General features: G+C 43.7%; 1 protein-coding gene and 1 pseudogene across 1 annotated transcript in view; one reads left to right on the forward strand and one right to left on the reverse strand.

Annotated features, from left to right (window-relative positions):
• The window catches only part of Asic2 (acid sensing ion channel subunit 2), a 1069930-nt gene that overhangs the window by 930332 nt on the left and 124778 nt on the right, over positions 1–14820 (reverse strand).
• Gapdh-ps43 (Glyceraldehyde-3-phosphate dehydrogenase, pseudogene 43) lies at positions 2718–3733 on the forward strand (annotated as a pseudogene).

Below are 14820 nucleotides of genomic sequence, written 5' to 3' on the forward strand. Positions count from 1 at the left end.
TAGCATTGCTCTAGCTAGACCACCCAATACTGCCATAGACAGGAGGCAGAGTCAGTTCTCCTACGCTCATGTCCTTGGGGCCACCTCACCCACACCCATGCACCCAGCTCCACTATGTTGCCCAGTCAAGGAAGAGGCCCACTCTCCCAGGTGCTGCAATCTGTAAGAGGCAGGGCCAGCTCTCCCACTCCTACACCCTTGGGGCTGACTCACCTGTGCCTTCTTCACAGTGCCAGCTTCACTGTGTTGCTCAACTGGGTACAGAGCCATCTCTCCTGAGTGCTATACCCAGCGAGGGGGCAGGTCTAGCTCTCCCCTTTTGTGCTCCAAGGGCCAACTCTTTTAACTGCCTCCAGTGGTGAGGAGAGAGGGCATCATCCTGCACTCACACTGTCTCATAGCAAATGAGTGTCAGGGGCAACTCTCCTCCACTCTTGCCCTCTGGATGGGCTCACCTGATCACTTCCACCAGTGCCGGTTTTACAGGGCCTGCTAGTCTGAGTACTATGTCTGGTAAAGGGCAGAGACAGCACACCACACACCTCTCCCACTGTCTTCAGTGGAAAGGGTTGAGGGGGCTCCTAAACATTCTTATGTGGTTTCTTAAAGTAGTCCAGTTTGAGAACAGCTGTTCTGAGATCATATCCATCTTGACTCTTCTTCCAGGTTCTTGGCTGTGGTGAATCTAGAGGAGCAACTCAATTGGTTGAGAAATGGCTAGAAGAAGGCAGAGATATTTTTCTGGGTGTGTCTATGAAGGTATGTCTAGAAACAACTAACCCACCACCCAGGAACAGATGGGGAAGATTTCCCATAAATGCCAAGAATAGTATCACCTAATAGTCTGGAATCCAGACAAGACAGGGGAAACAAGGCATGGGAGGGGAGTATTTGACTCTACTCCCAGTCTTCTTGAAGGTGTGGTTGCCTGTGGATGTCAGAATTCACATAATTCTAGCTTTTGAAGATGGACTTGCCCCATCAACTCTCTAGTAAAGTCCTTTCTGACTGTATCACCGATTCTCTCCTTTGGTTTCTTGGACTTAGAAACTACTGTTTCCTTGATTCTTCAGCCTCATGATAGCCATTGTGGAACTTTCCAGCCTCAGATTCTCTGAGCTTCCAACAACTCATGATGACAATACAGGAAGATAGAGAATCAGGCAAAGGATGGTAACTCACTGAAGCCTAGGGGTCATCCCTGTAGTAGGGAATAGGCCTTTCTCTCCAGTCACGTTTCTTTTTACTATTTCTCTAGAAAGAAGCTACCCTTTTCTTCTTCTAAGTATTTGAGATCTCTTTACCATCACTAAGATAGAGTCAAGCAGGCTCTAAGTTCGAACTTCAGCTGTTTAAGAGATGTGGCTCTTTGGTGAGTCATTTAGCTTCTCTGCACCAACAGCCCTGCCTGTATCATTTGAGAGGAGTAACACTTGGATGAGCTGGTATCATAGACTGGAAGCAGAAGGGAGCTAGGCAATGGTACTGTGGGCTAGTTCCTGTTATGCCCTTGTTGCCTATGCTTATTTTAGTTTCCTCTTCTGAAAGTAACGGAGTCTAATAAGGTGCTGAGGATGGGCCTTTTCAGTGGGAAAGGAGCTTGTGCTCTCCCACTCTACCCCCGTTCCCTTTGCATTTGTCTGCCTTATTCCCGTTTATCTCCAGAGCCCAACGCAGTGCCTTCTACTTACGACATCTATCACATTAAGCTGCTATCAAGTCAGCTCTCTTCTTCTCAGCAAATGGTTCATCAAGTGTAGGGCAGCTCCAGTCTATTACAGAGTCAGCCAATGTTCCCACATCAGGACACTGTCCCAGGGACTCAGTGCTGCTCCTGTTACTCGTAAATTGCTCGATATGTGTCAGCAGCCAGCTAGGACCTGTGGGTAAGTTGACCAAATTATAAGATGATCTGAGTAACAGTGAATCACCCAGGGATTCACCAGGGGAGTTGGCAAATGTCCTTTCATTTGTCACCCTGAAGAACGCAGCATGGCGTCACTTGGATGTGGCCAGAGAAGAGCATCAGAAGTCACACCATGCTGTGAGACCAGAGGAGTTTTCTGACTACTCAGCTGCATCCCTTCCTAGGCTGTGAAGTTGCAAGGAGCACTCAGCAATATCTACTCGGTAATTGCTTCTTTCCCTGAGCATGCCAGAGCCAATGTGTATTTTACTTCCCCTTAAATGAGGGTTTGCTAGCAAGTCTGTGTGTTTTTCTCGCCTAATAACAAGTGACAGCAAAATGTAAAATTAGCTATAACAAGCACAGGGTTGAGGCTAGACTGGATTTTGCCAACTCCCTCACAAGGTGAGAAGTCAGTCTCTGCCCCTCTAGATGAAGTAGCAGCTGAGGGGTTGTGATCTGGGGTCAAGCCAATGCCTGGTCTACACACTCTCAAATTTGGGGGTTGGGAAATGTATTGTTCCTCAGCTTGCAAAGTTATATTGCTGCTAACATCAGCTCATTTGATCCAAGAGTCCCAAAGGATTGGGACAACACAGGAGAAATGGGTTTCTCTGGATAGAATTTCAAGCATTGCACCCTTGAGGATCTGATCTATATGTGTGATTCATTCAGCCTTTCAATAGAGAATCTCTATAGTGCTGGACTGATAAAGGTTCTTCTGAGATACACGAGAGCAGCTCTCTGCTCCTCCCTGCTCCAGAGACAGCCGCATCTTCTCGTGCAGTGCCAGCCTCGACTCATAGATAAGATGGTGAAGGTGGGTGTGAACGGATTTGGCCGTATTGGGCGCCTGGTTACCAGGGCTGCCTTCTGCTCTGCATCTGGCAAAGTGGACATTGTTACCATCAACAACTCCTTCACTGACCTCAACTACATGGTCTACATGTTCCAGTATGACTTTACCGATGGCAAGTTCAATGGCACAGTCAAGGCTGAGAATGGGAAGCTTGTCACCAACAGAAAGCCCATCACCATCTTCCAGGAGCAAGATCCCACTAACATCAAATGGGGTGACGCTGGTGCTGAGTATGTCATGGAGTCTACTGGTGTCTTCACCACCATGGAGAAGGCTGGGGCTCACCTGTAGGGTGGGGCCAAAAGGGTCATCATCTCCGCCCCTTCCACTGATTTCCCCATGTTTGTGATAGGTGTGAACCACGAGAAATATGACAACTCCCTCAAGATTGTCAGCAATGCATCCTGCACCATCAACAGCCCCCCTGACCAAGGTCATCCATGACAACTTTGGCATCGTGGAAGGGCTCATGACCACAGTCCATGCCATCACTGCCACTCAGAAGACTGTGGATAGCCCCTCTGGAAAGCTGTGGCGTGATGGCCGTGGGGCAGCCCAGAACATCATCCCTGAATCCACTGGTGCTGCCAAGGCTGTGGGTAAGGTCATTCCAGAACTGAATGGGAAGCTCACTGGCATGGCCTTCCGTGTTCCTACCCCCAATGTATCCATTGTGGATCTGACATGCCGCCTGGAGAAACCTGCCAAGTATGATGACATCAAGAAGGTGGTGAAACAGGCGTCTGAGGGCCCACTAAAGGGCATCCTGGGCTACACTGAGGACCAGGTTGTCTCCTGAGACTTCAACAGCAACTCCCACTCTTCCACCTTTGATGCTGGGGCTGGCATTGCTCTCAATGACAACTTTGTAAAGCTCATTTCCTGGTATGACAATGAATACAGCTACAACAACAGGGTGGTGGACCTCATGGCCTACATGGCCTCCAAGGAGTAAGAAACCCTGGATCACCCACCCTAGCCCAGGAAGGATCTGAGAGCAAGAGAGAGGCCCTCAGGTGCTGAGGAGTCCCATCCCAACCCAGCCCCCAACACTGAGCACCTCCCTCACAATTCCATCCCAGACCCCCATAATAACAGGAGGGGCCTAGGGAGCCCTCCCTACTTTCTTGAATACCATCAATAAAGTTCGCTGCACCCACAAAAAAAAGATACATGAGAGCATCCCACACCCTTGATAACTACCCTGTATACTAGACCTGTGTCCTCAGGACCTACCCTCGCACAGCCAAACCCCACACTGATCACTCGCATGCCAGTGCTGATGGCCCCTACTGGGGCTCTGTAACAGGGTAACTGTTCTCATCTCCCTGAGATTAATCTCTTTGTTTATAAAATGAAGGTAATAATGTTCTATCCACTGACAGGAAAGAGGATACAATTGGGAAAAATAAATGAACTGAGCCCTTTTCAATCCTCACCACACAGTCCACTTCCAACATTCTCACCATCTGCCCCTGCCTGGCTCTCCCACCTCATTTCCTCCCCGTCTCCTCTATGCTTGGCTCAGGTTGTAGCAAACAATCTCTCTCTCTCTCTCTCTCTCTCTCTCTCTCTCTCTCTCTCTCTCTCTATCTCTATCTCTCTCCCTCCCTCCCTCTCTCTCTCTCTCTCTCTCTCTCTCTCTCTCTCTCATCATTTTAATTATTTTCCATGTTTAATGGGAAATAATGAATGAGAAGAACGATCTAAGTTTATAGTACCCAGTTTCGTGTTCCATATAAATGCCCACTGTGAATAACTACCACAACCAAGCTACCAATACCCATCATCTCTCACCACCTTACAAAGTGTATTTTCAGGGCAGAACGCTTTTAAGATCCAGACTCCAAGCGTACAGCAAAGCTTTGTCCATGATAGTCACATTACTATACCTTAGGTCACAAGCATTTATCCATCCTACACAGGACACTTGGTCCCCTTGACAGTTATGTGCCTGTTTCTCCTTTGTAGCCCCAGGCAACAATCACTCTACTCTGTTTCTACAAGGTCACTTATCTTCCCCCTCCAATCCACATATAAATGAGATCATGCACTATTTATCTTTCTGTGGCTGGCTTACTTTACTTAGTGTAATGGTCTCCAATATCACACACATTGCCACAAATATTCATTTTAAGGCTGAATATTAATCCTATATGGAAGAGGGATTCACAGTTTTTTCTGGCCATTGATAGAAAAAAAATGATGGGCATTTAGTTTGAATCTTCATCATGCCTGTTGTTGCACTGAGGCATGGAGTAGTGGAAACAGCACTCTGAGGTGATGATCCCTTTAGAGAGAGAGAGAGAGAGAGAGAGAGAGAGAGAGAGAGAGAGAGAGAGAGAGTGTACATGCATGCATGTGCTTGCAGAGGCCAGAAGTGGACACTGGGAACCCTGCAGCTGGATATTTTTTAAGAGAAATATAGATTGTGTGCAATCTACAGGTTATTCTGTGAGACATGCACATTTTAACAAATGAATTCTTCCAACCCAGAAACAAAATGTCTGTTATCGTTTGCTTGTATCTTGCCCAACTTCTTTCAGCAACATTTCGGAGTCTTCAATGAAGAGCTCTTTCATCTCCTTGATTAATTTCATCCCTAAGTATTATGTCGTTACACATGGAATTGTGTCCTTCCTTTCTCGCTCACAGTTCACTGTTCCTCTGTTGAAATATAACTGATTTGTATCTGAATATATATATTGTAACGTTCTCATTTTTTATTAATTCCAACAATTTCCTGACAGATTTAGGGATTTAGAGAGAGTTTGTGTATCCTTTCCTGTTTGTATATCTCTTATTTATTTTCCTTGCCCAGTTTCTCTCATCATGCTATGTTGAATAGATATGCCAAGAGAGGACATCCTCGTTTTCTTCCTGATCTTAAAGAAAATTGTTTCAACCTTTTGCCCATTCAGCTTCAGCTATGGGCTTGACACATATGCCTGCCTTTTATCACTCTTTCTCCACATAATTTGCTCATGGTTTTTGTCCTGTAAGGTTTTTTAATTTTGTCAAACACTTCTATGGTTACAGAAAAGGTCATGTTTTATCCTGTTGCTCTTTTACTATTAATGATATGGTTGAGACTTTCTCTTTCTTAATTAATCAGTCTGTCTGAGAGTTTATTATCTTCCAGGTTATACCCAATTCACTGACATATAATTATTTACAACAGTCTCTTATGATTGCTTGTGTGGTGGTCTGAATGAAAATGGTCCCCATTGGCTCATAGGGAGTGGCATTATTTGAAGAATGGTCTGTTGGAGTGGGTGTGGGGTTGGAGGAAATGAGTCACTGGGGGTCAGAGGTAGACTTTGAGGTCTCTTAAGCTTAAACCAGTCTAGAGTCTCATTGTCTCTTCCTGCTGCCTACAGATTTAGATACAGAACTCTCAACTCCTTCTCCAGCATTATGTTTGTCTGTGTGCCCCAGTTCTTCCTGGCATAATGATAATGGACTGAACCTCTGAACTATAAGCTCAATTCAGTGTTCTCCTTTGTAAGAGTTGCCTTGGTCATGATGTCTCATCACAGCAATAAAACTGTAACTAAGACAGAATTTGGTACCAGGAGTGGAATATTGCTGTGATGGGCCAGAGGTTTAGAGGAATTCAGACTATGAAACTTTGGATTAGAAATGCAGCTGAATATTTTAAGTGGAGCTTAATGGGACAGACTAGTAGGAGCATGGAAGGCAGTAGTACTCAAGGTAATGCGAACTGTTGAGCCTCAGCTCAAGAGGGTTCAGAGGAGAATAATATTAATATGTGGCCTATATGTTCTTGTAATATTTTGGTGACGAATGGGGCTTCTTCTGCACTAGACCAAACTATCTGACTGAGACTAAAATGGTTAATAGCTTTGGCAGAGGAAAGTTCCAAAGAGCCTAGTATTGGCTATATTGTGTGACTATTAGTAGCCAGTCTTATGCAGATCTACAATGAAAAAGAGCAAACTGATCAAGGAAAAAATGCAAAGTCAAGAGCTGCTGGAGAAAAGGAGCATCAGGAAGTGTCAACAGATTAAAGAAAAGCCTGATGCCAAGTGGAATAAAGGGAGTGGGACCCCACCCAGCTAAGCCTTCAACTTGTGAAAAAGAGTTAAAGAAAGGTGAAACAGGATTAAAGAAAAGCCTAAGGCCAGGTATGGTGGTGCATATCTTTAATTCCACTGCTCATAGGCAGAGATTGGTAGATCTCAGAGTTCAAGGCCAGTTTGGTCTACAGATCAAGTTCTAAGACAACCAAGCTTAGACAGTGAAGGAAACCAACAAAAACATAAAGCTGGTAAAAATGTATTTGAAGGGGGCCTTGTTCCAGCCCCCAGGAAGCAGCAGAACTTGTCTGCTTCAACCATGTGGTTCTGGTTCTGGCTTTATAGTCAAAGGATATAAGAATGGTGCCATGGAATCTCCCTCCATGACTCTCCCTCAGGAAACCTACTGAGACCTGGTATGTGTCAGGATTGTCTCTGCATGGAGACCTAGAAAGGCCATTGGGTGAAGCCTGGGTTGCCTTGGAGACCCCAAGATACTGGAGATGACGGAGCCATGAGATACCTGCTAAGGAAAGCTGCTAATGAAGGGGAACCAGCCCAAGAGAAAGAGGTGTGTTGTAGTCAGAAAAACTGAAAGAAGGGGTTGGGGATTTAGCTCAGTGGTAGAGTGCTTGCCTAGCAAGCGCAAGGCCCTGGGTTCGGTCCCCAGCTCCGGAAAAAAAAAAAAAAACTGAAAGAAGTTGGAGATCTGAAGAGCACTTTGATATCAGATATGGAGATGCAGAGGTTGGAGTTTGCCCAGTTGGAGTTTTGGTCTTGCTTTGGTCCTGTATTTCCTCATTGTGCTCCCATTCTTCCCTTTTGGAATGGTAATGCCTATTCTGTGCCATTATATGTTACTGCTTTTGCCATTTTGACTTTACAGGGTTTTATAGTTAAGATTGTTTTGAGTATCAGAAACTTAGAACTTTGGAATTTTAAATACTGTTGAGACCGTGACAGACTATGGGAGCTTCTGGAGTTAAACTAAATGCATTTTGCATTGTCATATGGCTACAGGTCTTTAAGGACCAGGGAGCAGCATGTGGTGATATGAATAAAAATTGTCCCCATGGACTTATAAGGAGTGGCATTATGGTGAATGTGACCTTGTTGGAGGTACAGTGTCACTGGTGGGGTACACTTTGATGTTTTAGAAGTTTACACCAGGCTTAGTGACTCACTGTCTCTTCCTGTTGCCTGAGGATCCAGATGTAGAACTCTCGGCTACCTCTCAAACACCATGGGTGCCCCACACCACCATGCTCCCCACCATGCTGATGATGGATTAAACCTCTGAAACTGTAAGCCAGCCCAATTAAATGTTTTCCTTTATAAGCGTTCCCATGGTCATGCTGTCTCTTCACAGCAATAAAACCCCTAACTAAGACAGCTTGCTTTTCAGGAGTATCAGTTCAAAGGCTTAGCACTCATTTCTAATCTTCTTCACTTGAGTTTCTCCTTGTTTCTTAGTCTAACTAAAAGTTTGTCAGCTCCCTCTTTCGGAATCCAGACTTCGACTGAGGAATCCAGGAAAGAGCTACTGAGGATCTGAGAACCATGTCCACATGAGAAGATGAGTTCAGTCCCTAGAGCTCACATGTGAAAAGGAGGGAATGATGGTAAGTGCTTGTAATCCCAGCTCCAACCCCCCTTCCTGGCCTCCACTGGGAAGATAAAGACAGAGTCATCTAAGGATTCCTAGCCAGCAAGTGTAGCCTATTTATTGAACCCCAGTTCTCAGTGAGAGACTCTCAAAAATCAGTAGACAGCTCCTGAAGAGCAACACCCGAGGTTGTCCTTTGTCTTTCACAGGAATGTGCAGACATGTGCACACTCAGGCACATGTGTACACCACACACACACAGTGCATATTTGGTTGTGTTAACTGACCTCTCCCTGTCTTGCTAGTTTAGTTCATTTACGTTCACCCAGATTTTTATTGTTTTCTTTTTCATTGGCCCTTGTTTCTTTCTTGAATTTCTCGAGGTTAAAGTCTGGCTTCCTGCGACACTTCTTTATCCTTACTGTGGACACTCACTACTGCAGGCTTCCTCTGTGAGGCCACGTTATCATCTCTGCCTCTCATGAGTGTTGCTGTACCAGGCTTTCATCCTCACTTCTCTCTCCGTCTTTTTTCTGCTTCCTCCTTTGGCTCGTTTGACTGGTTATTCCAAATACGTTGTTTGATTTCTACATATGAGGGAATGCCCCTTTCGTTATTGACTTCTGGTTTTGTTAACTGTACAGATGAAATGATAGTTGATATGATTTCTGCCTTCTGGGGCTTATGGCCTGATTTGATCTATCCTGGAGAATGCCCTGTGTGCTCTTGAAATGGATGTGTGGATGGAAAGTTCTGTACCTGTCGGCCAGGTCCATTTGGTCTGTAGTACAGTTCAGGTTGATTGTTTCGTTATTGATTTTCTGTCTGGAAGATCTGTCCTTTCTTGAGAGTAGAGTATTAAAGCTCCCGCTATTGTTTCCTTCTCATCCATTTCTCCTTGCAGTTCTGATTCTTCTTGCTTTATATACTTAGGGGTTCTGCTGTTAACAACATGACTTTAGTCATTGGTGTATTCTTTGGATAGTTGACACTTTTGTAATTATATAATGACTTCCTTCGTCTCTTGTGTTAGCTTCCAACTTACATTCCGTTCTGTGTAGGGGCTGCAGCAATGGCTCGGGAGTGAGTGCATTGGCTCCTCCTCCAAAGGACCTGGGTTTGATCTCCAGGGCCCACATGGTGGCTCAGAACCATTTGTAATTCCATTTCCAGCAGGGAAGGGGGATATACTATACTCTTCTGTTCTCCAAGGCCACTGAACACAGTATATAGACATAAAGGCAGGCACAACACTCACATGGGCAAGATAATAGAATAATTAAAAGAGAATACGTTTTAAAACCCTGTTCTATGTAACAGACACATGGCTGCCATTGCTCTTTCTCATTATCACTGGCAGAGATCTCTTTCCATCCTTTCACTTTCAGTCACTATGTCCTCAAAACTAGAGAGTCCCTCATAGCACGGGGTGTTCACCTCTGAAGGCTCTCTGATCCACGAAGTCACTCTGTCTTTTCTTTAGATAGTTGATATATTTATATTTTAAGTAGTTATTAAGTAAGGGTTTAGAGTTTGCTTGTTTGCTTGTTTGTTTGTTTTGAGCCAAGGTTTATTATGTAGAGTGGCCTGGTGCCGGCTTTCTACTTCAACTTGGCTTCAAACTTGTGACAATCTTCCTGTTTCTGCCTTTCAAATATGGGAATCAGAGGCATGAGCGTCCATGCCTGACTACTGTTGACACTTAATAATTGCTTTGTGATTGTTTTCTAGTTTCCGACTTCCTCTCTTGCTGTCACTCTTGAATTGGATTGTCACTGCAGTAGTATGCTAGATTCTTGTCTCTGTCCTGTGTACCTTTATTGCAGGTTATCAGGGGCTTACACAAAATGTCATGGAACAGGGTCCAGAGGCCAGCTCGGACAGTACAGTCCTTGTCACACAAGTGTGAAGAACTGCGTTCCATCTTCAAACTGCACATTAAAGGATGATTGTGTCGGTACAGCACTGGGGAGATGGAAGGAAGCAGATCTCGAGCTCACTGGCCAGGTTGTCTAGGCATCTTGGTCAGTACCAGGCTAGTGATAGACCATGTGTCGTATCAAGGCAGACAACAACTGAGAAACACGCCTAACATTAACGTTTGGCTACTCTTCATGTGCTTTCAAACACTTGTGCACATGCACGCATACACACACACACACACACACACACACACACACACACACACACACACACACACAGTCCTACAAAGTTTACTTCAAATAACTCTGACCACTACAACATGCTACATGGTAACAATTCCTCCTCTCATATTTTATATTATTAATGTCACAACTTAAACTTACATATCCATTATATATTAAATTACAAATTATTATACGTGTAGCTATTTGTGATACCTTTCTCTTTTGAACACACATTAGTGACAAAAGTGATCTAGTCTACTTAACAGTACTCGAATGCTCTGACGCTGACTACAATACTCTTTACCATGCATTTTAGGGGTTGGGGATTTAGCTCAGTGGTAGAGCACTTGCCTAGCAAGCCCAAGGCCCTGGGTTCAGTCCCCAGCTCTGAAAAAAAAGAAAAGAAAAAAAAAACGAACAACAAAAAAAAAAACCATGCATTTTAACTTTAATGTTAATTAGAACTCTCTCATTCTGCAGTGAAGAACGCAACGCAACCCAGGACCCGCTAGTGTTTCTGGCCAAGCAGGCCCAGTGGTGAACACCCACAGCATTCACTTGTCTGTGGAAGTCTTTTTTCTCTTCAGTTTCACTGAAGCATAGCTCTTCTGGGCATAGTAGTCGTGCTTTCAAAATTACATTTTTTTCCACATTTTGAAAATACCATCCCAGTCTCTCCTGGCCTACAGGTTTCTGGAAAGATCAACTGCTAGTAATATTGAGGTTGGATCAGTTGATTTTCTTGTTGCTGAGACCAAACACCCAACAAGAAACAGATTTAAGGAAGGATGGCATTTTTGGTTTTTTTATTTCTTGGGGTTTTGGTTTTTTGTTTGTGGTATGTGTGCATTTTTTCTTCCTTTGTTTCCTTTCTTTTTCTTCCTTCTACCTTTGTTTGTTCTGTTTTTACTTTTTGACTTATGGCAAGGATGTGTGATCATCAAGAAGCAGAGAGGACAGGAACCTGGGCCAGGTTACAAAACCTCAAGGCCTGGCCCCTAGCAACCCACTTCCTCCAGCGAAGCCCCATTGCTAAAAGATCCCAATACTTCCCCAAACAGCACCAACCTGCAGAGACCACGTGTGCAAATGCAGTGCATGAGCTTATGAGGGAACACATCACATGCAGACCACGTCGCCACACATATTATGATAAATTGCTTTTCTCTCGATGCCTTTGTCTTTGAATCTTTGAGTCTAATGCAACTGTGAAAACCGTTCCTCTCTAGAACTCTTTGGGGTGCCCCTGGCTTCTCTGCTCTGTGTGATCATTTCACTGTCTGGATTAGGGGAGTTTCTGCCATTTTAGTTAACTACTCATTTATTCATTTATTTGTATATGTTGGGGATCAAAACCAGGGCCTTGTACACAGTGGGCAACTGCTGAAACATCAAAAGATACCCCAGCTCCCTTCTTACCTTCTATTTTAATACAGGATCTCATTAAGTTGTCAAAACTTGCCTTGCACTCACTTGCAAGCTGAGGCAGGTCTTGAACTCTGAGATCTTCCTGTATGAGCCCTCAGAGTCACTGTGCCACCAGCTCAAATTCATTTACTATTTTTTCCTTTGTTAAAGATTACCTGTCCCTTTCTCTTTCCTCTGTTCCTCCAATTCTTCCACAAAGGCTCCATTCATTTGTTCTGTTAGTTACTCCCCTGAGTCTTCTGGGCTATCTGTTTTTCCTTCATAGCTCACAGGTTTTAGGGGTTTGTTCTGATCTCTTGTCGGGAGGCATGCAGATCTACTGCATCCTGGATTTGGTGAGTCACTGTGTCTCCTTTGTTCATTTGGTGGTAGTCTGTCTGCCTGATTGCTCATGCCCCTCAGGCTCTAGTGTGGGTGTCTGCATTTTGATGAGCAGGCAGGCACCTCTTCCAGTCTCTACAGCTCTGTTTCAGTATGTTAAGTCCTGTATCAATTAGCCTTTCTAGCACTTCTCGGTAGTATTATGGGATCCATGAGAGGGATGCTATTAGACTCGTCACAGGAAAAAGCCTGGATTATGGGGCCACTTGGGCAAGCCTAGAATGTTGTGTGAGCAGACCTGGTGTGTGGGAGAGCAGACCTGCAGACTGATTACAAAGGGTTTATCGAGTGATCCATGAAAACCAAAGTTGTTCATTCACTCTGCTTCCCCCATGTGGAAAGCCTCCATGATATGCTGCCTGTACTTGAGAAGACATAGTATACATCATGGGAAACTGTCCTTCTGGCCCATGTCAGTGAATCCTTTCTTATATCTGTGCTATAATGGGTACTATAATGTCTTACCTAGATTCCTGTGCCTTTATGAAAATACTTTTGTACATGAATAGTTCATGGTGTATCTGTGAGAGTAGGGGTGCTGGACCCCCCTTTCTCTATCTTTTCTCTCATCAACATCAGTTAGTCCTCCTCTGACTCAGTCCTTATACACTTTACAACTCTGACCCTCTTCTGGAAAGGCATTCTCCCTGAAGTCACTCAAGTCTGAGCTCTCGTTTTGAATGGAACTCCCATGGCTTAGAAAATAATAGTAAGAACTAAGAATGATCTGCATCAAATAAAATAATATAATATAATATAGCAAAATAATATAATAATATATAAGGATGATCTGCATCAAATAAAATAATATAATATAATATAATATAATATAGCAAAGAAAACACTGAAGAGAGTGAAGAGAAGGCCTAGGGAAGGGAAGAAAATCTTTTCCAGCTATTCACTGAACAGAGTATTAACATTCATAATATATAAAGAACTTAATAATTCAATAAAATGGATGATCTAGTTAGTAAACAATCAAATGAACTGAATAAACACTTACTAAAAGGAGTATAAATGGCCAATGAATGGATGAGTTGTGCAACACTTTTAGCCATTAGGGAAATGCATGTCAAAATTGCATTGGGATTCCATCTCACTTCGGTCAGAATGAATGACTATCTTCAAGGAAATAATAAAGAATAAAACTGAAGAAGATTTAATACACCTACACAAAGAGAAACAGACACACATAGAGAGAAAGAGGTGGGGGAGGAGGAAGGGAGGGATGGATAGAGGAAGGAGGAGACAGAGAGAGACAGAGACAGAGAGACAAAGACAGAGACACACAGAGAAAGAATTCTCAAACAAATACTACTGTTTGATCCAGCATGTTTGATCCAGCTAGACCACTCCTGGGCTACCCTAAGGAATCAAAATCAGCATAGAGATACATGTGCACCTCGGCTCATTGCTAGTACTGCCTACACCAACCAAGTTACAGAATAATATCCTATAGATGAACAAACGATATGTACCATGATACACAATGATTTCATTAAGCTATGAAGAATAAAATCTTAGCATTGTATTAAAGGGATGGAACTAGAGACTATCATGTTAAGCAAAATAACCCAGACATAAAAGGTCGGTTGTCACATGTTACGGGACCCTACTCTGCTGTAGACTGCCTTTGTGATTTCACCCCTCTGCTTTGCAGCTGGAGTTTCCATAGGGCTTGGCCAATAGAAGGGACTGAAGAGGGTGACAAGGAAGAAGAAATGTGAGCACACCATTTCTTCCTCTTCATTCTGCCAGCATCACCCATCTTGTAGCTCCACCAATCAATGGCGTCTAGTCCAGTCAGGTTTCTACACATATCCTATCACATGTCTTGTATTCCTTCAGAAATACCAGCACTATGTGGCTGGTGGTCCCTTCTCTGAAATTCTCACAGGTTCCCCTTTCCATGTTCAGGACAACTGACCCATTAGGAAAGAGCCCCTCCTCCTTACCTTGGGCTCTGCAGGGTTTCCCCTTTAAACTTCTACTAATTCTGACATCTTCATTTTCTTCCCTCAGTTCTACAGATGCCAGCTGCCTTTGCAGTGGCTGTATCTGTAATAACTTATTTCCTCCCTGTCCTTTACATTATCCAGTGAACAATTCATTATTCTGAACTAATAATTCTTTTGATTGAATTCTCTTTGTTAAAAATTTGGGGATGACTTTTCTCTCCTGGCTGGACACTGATGAATTCATCCACATACAACCTATGACTTACATTTATCAAAGGGCATATCACACATACACACAGCCCTGCTAGCTGTCATTAATTTCACTAGACTCTTTCTTCTTTCTACCCCTAAGGCCAAAAGTAGAGTCTGGTTCAATGAACACTAATGAAAATCTGTGAATAATAACAAAATAAATGAAGAAATGAATGTGGATGTCAAAACAGGTCCAGGCACAATTGTTTGAGCTTCTGTTCATGTCCCCTTTGCTGGCATTGT

Source organism: Rattus norvegicus, chromosome 10, assembly GCF_036323735.1.
Source record: "Rattus norvegicus strain BN/NHsdMcwi chromosome 10, GRCr8, whole genome shotgun sequence".
In the NCBI taxonomy this organism is placed as follows: domain Eukaryota; kingdom Metazoa; phylum Chordata; class Mammalia; order Rodentia; family Muridae; genus Rattus; species Rattus norvegicus.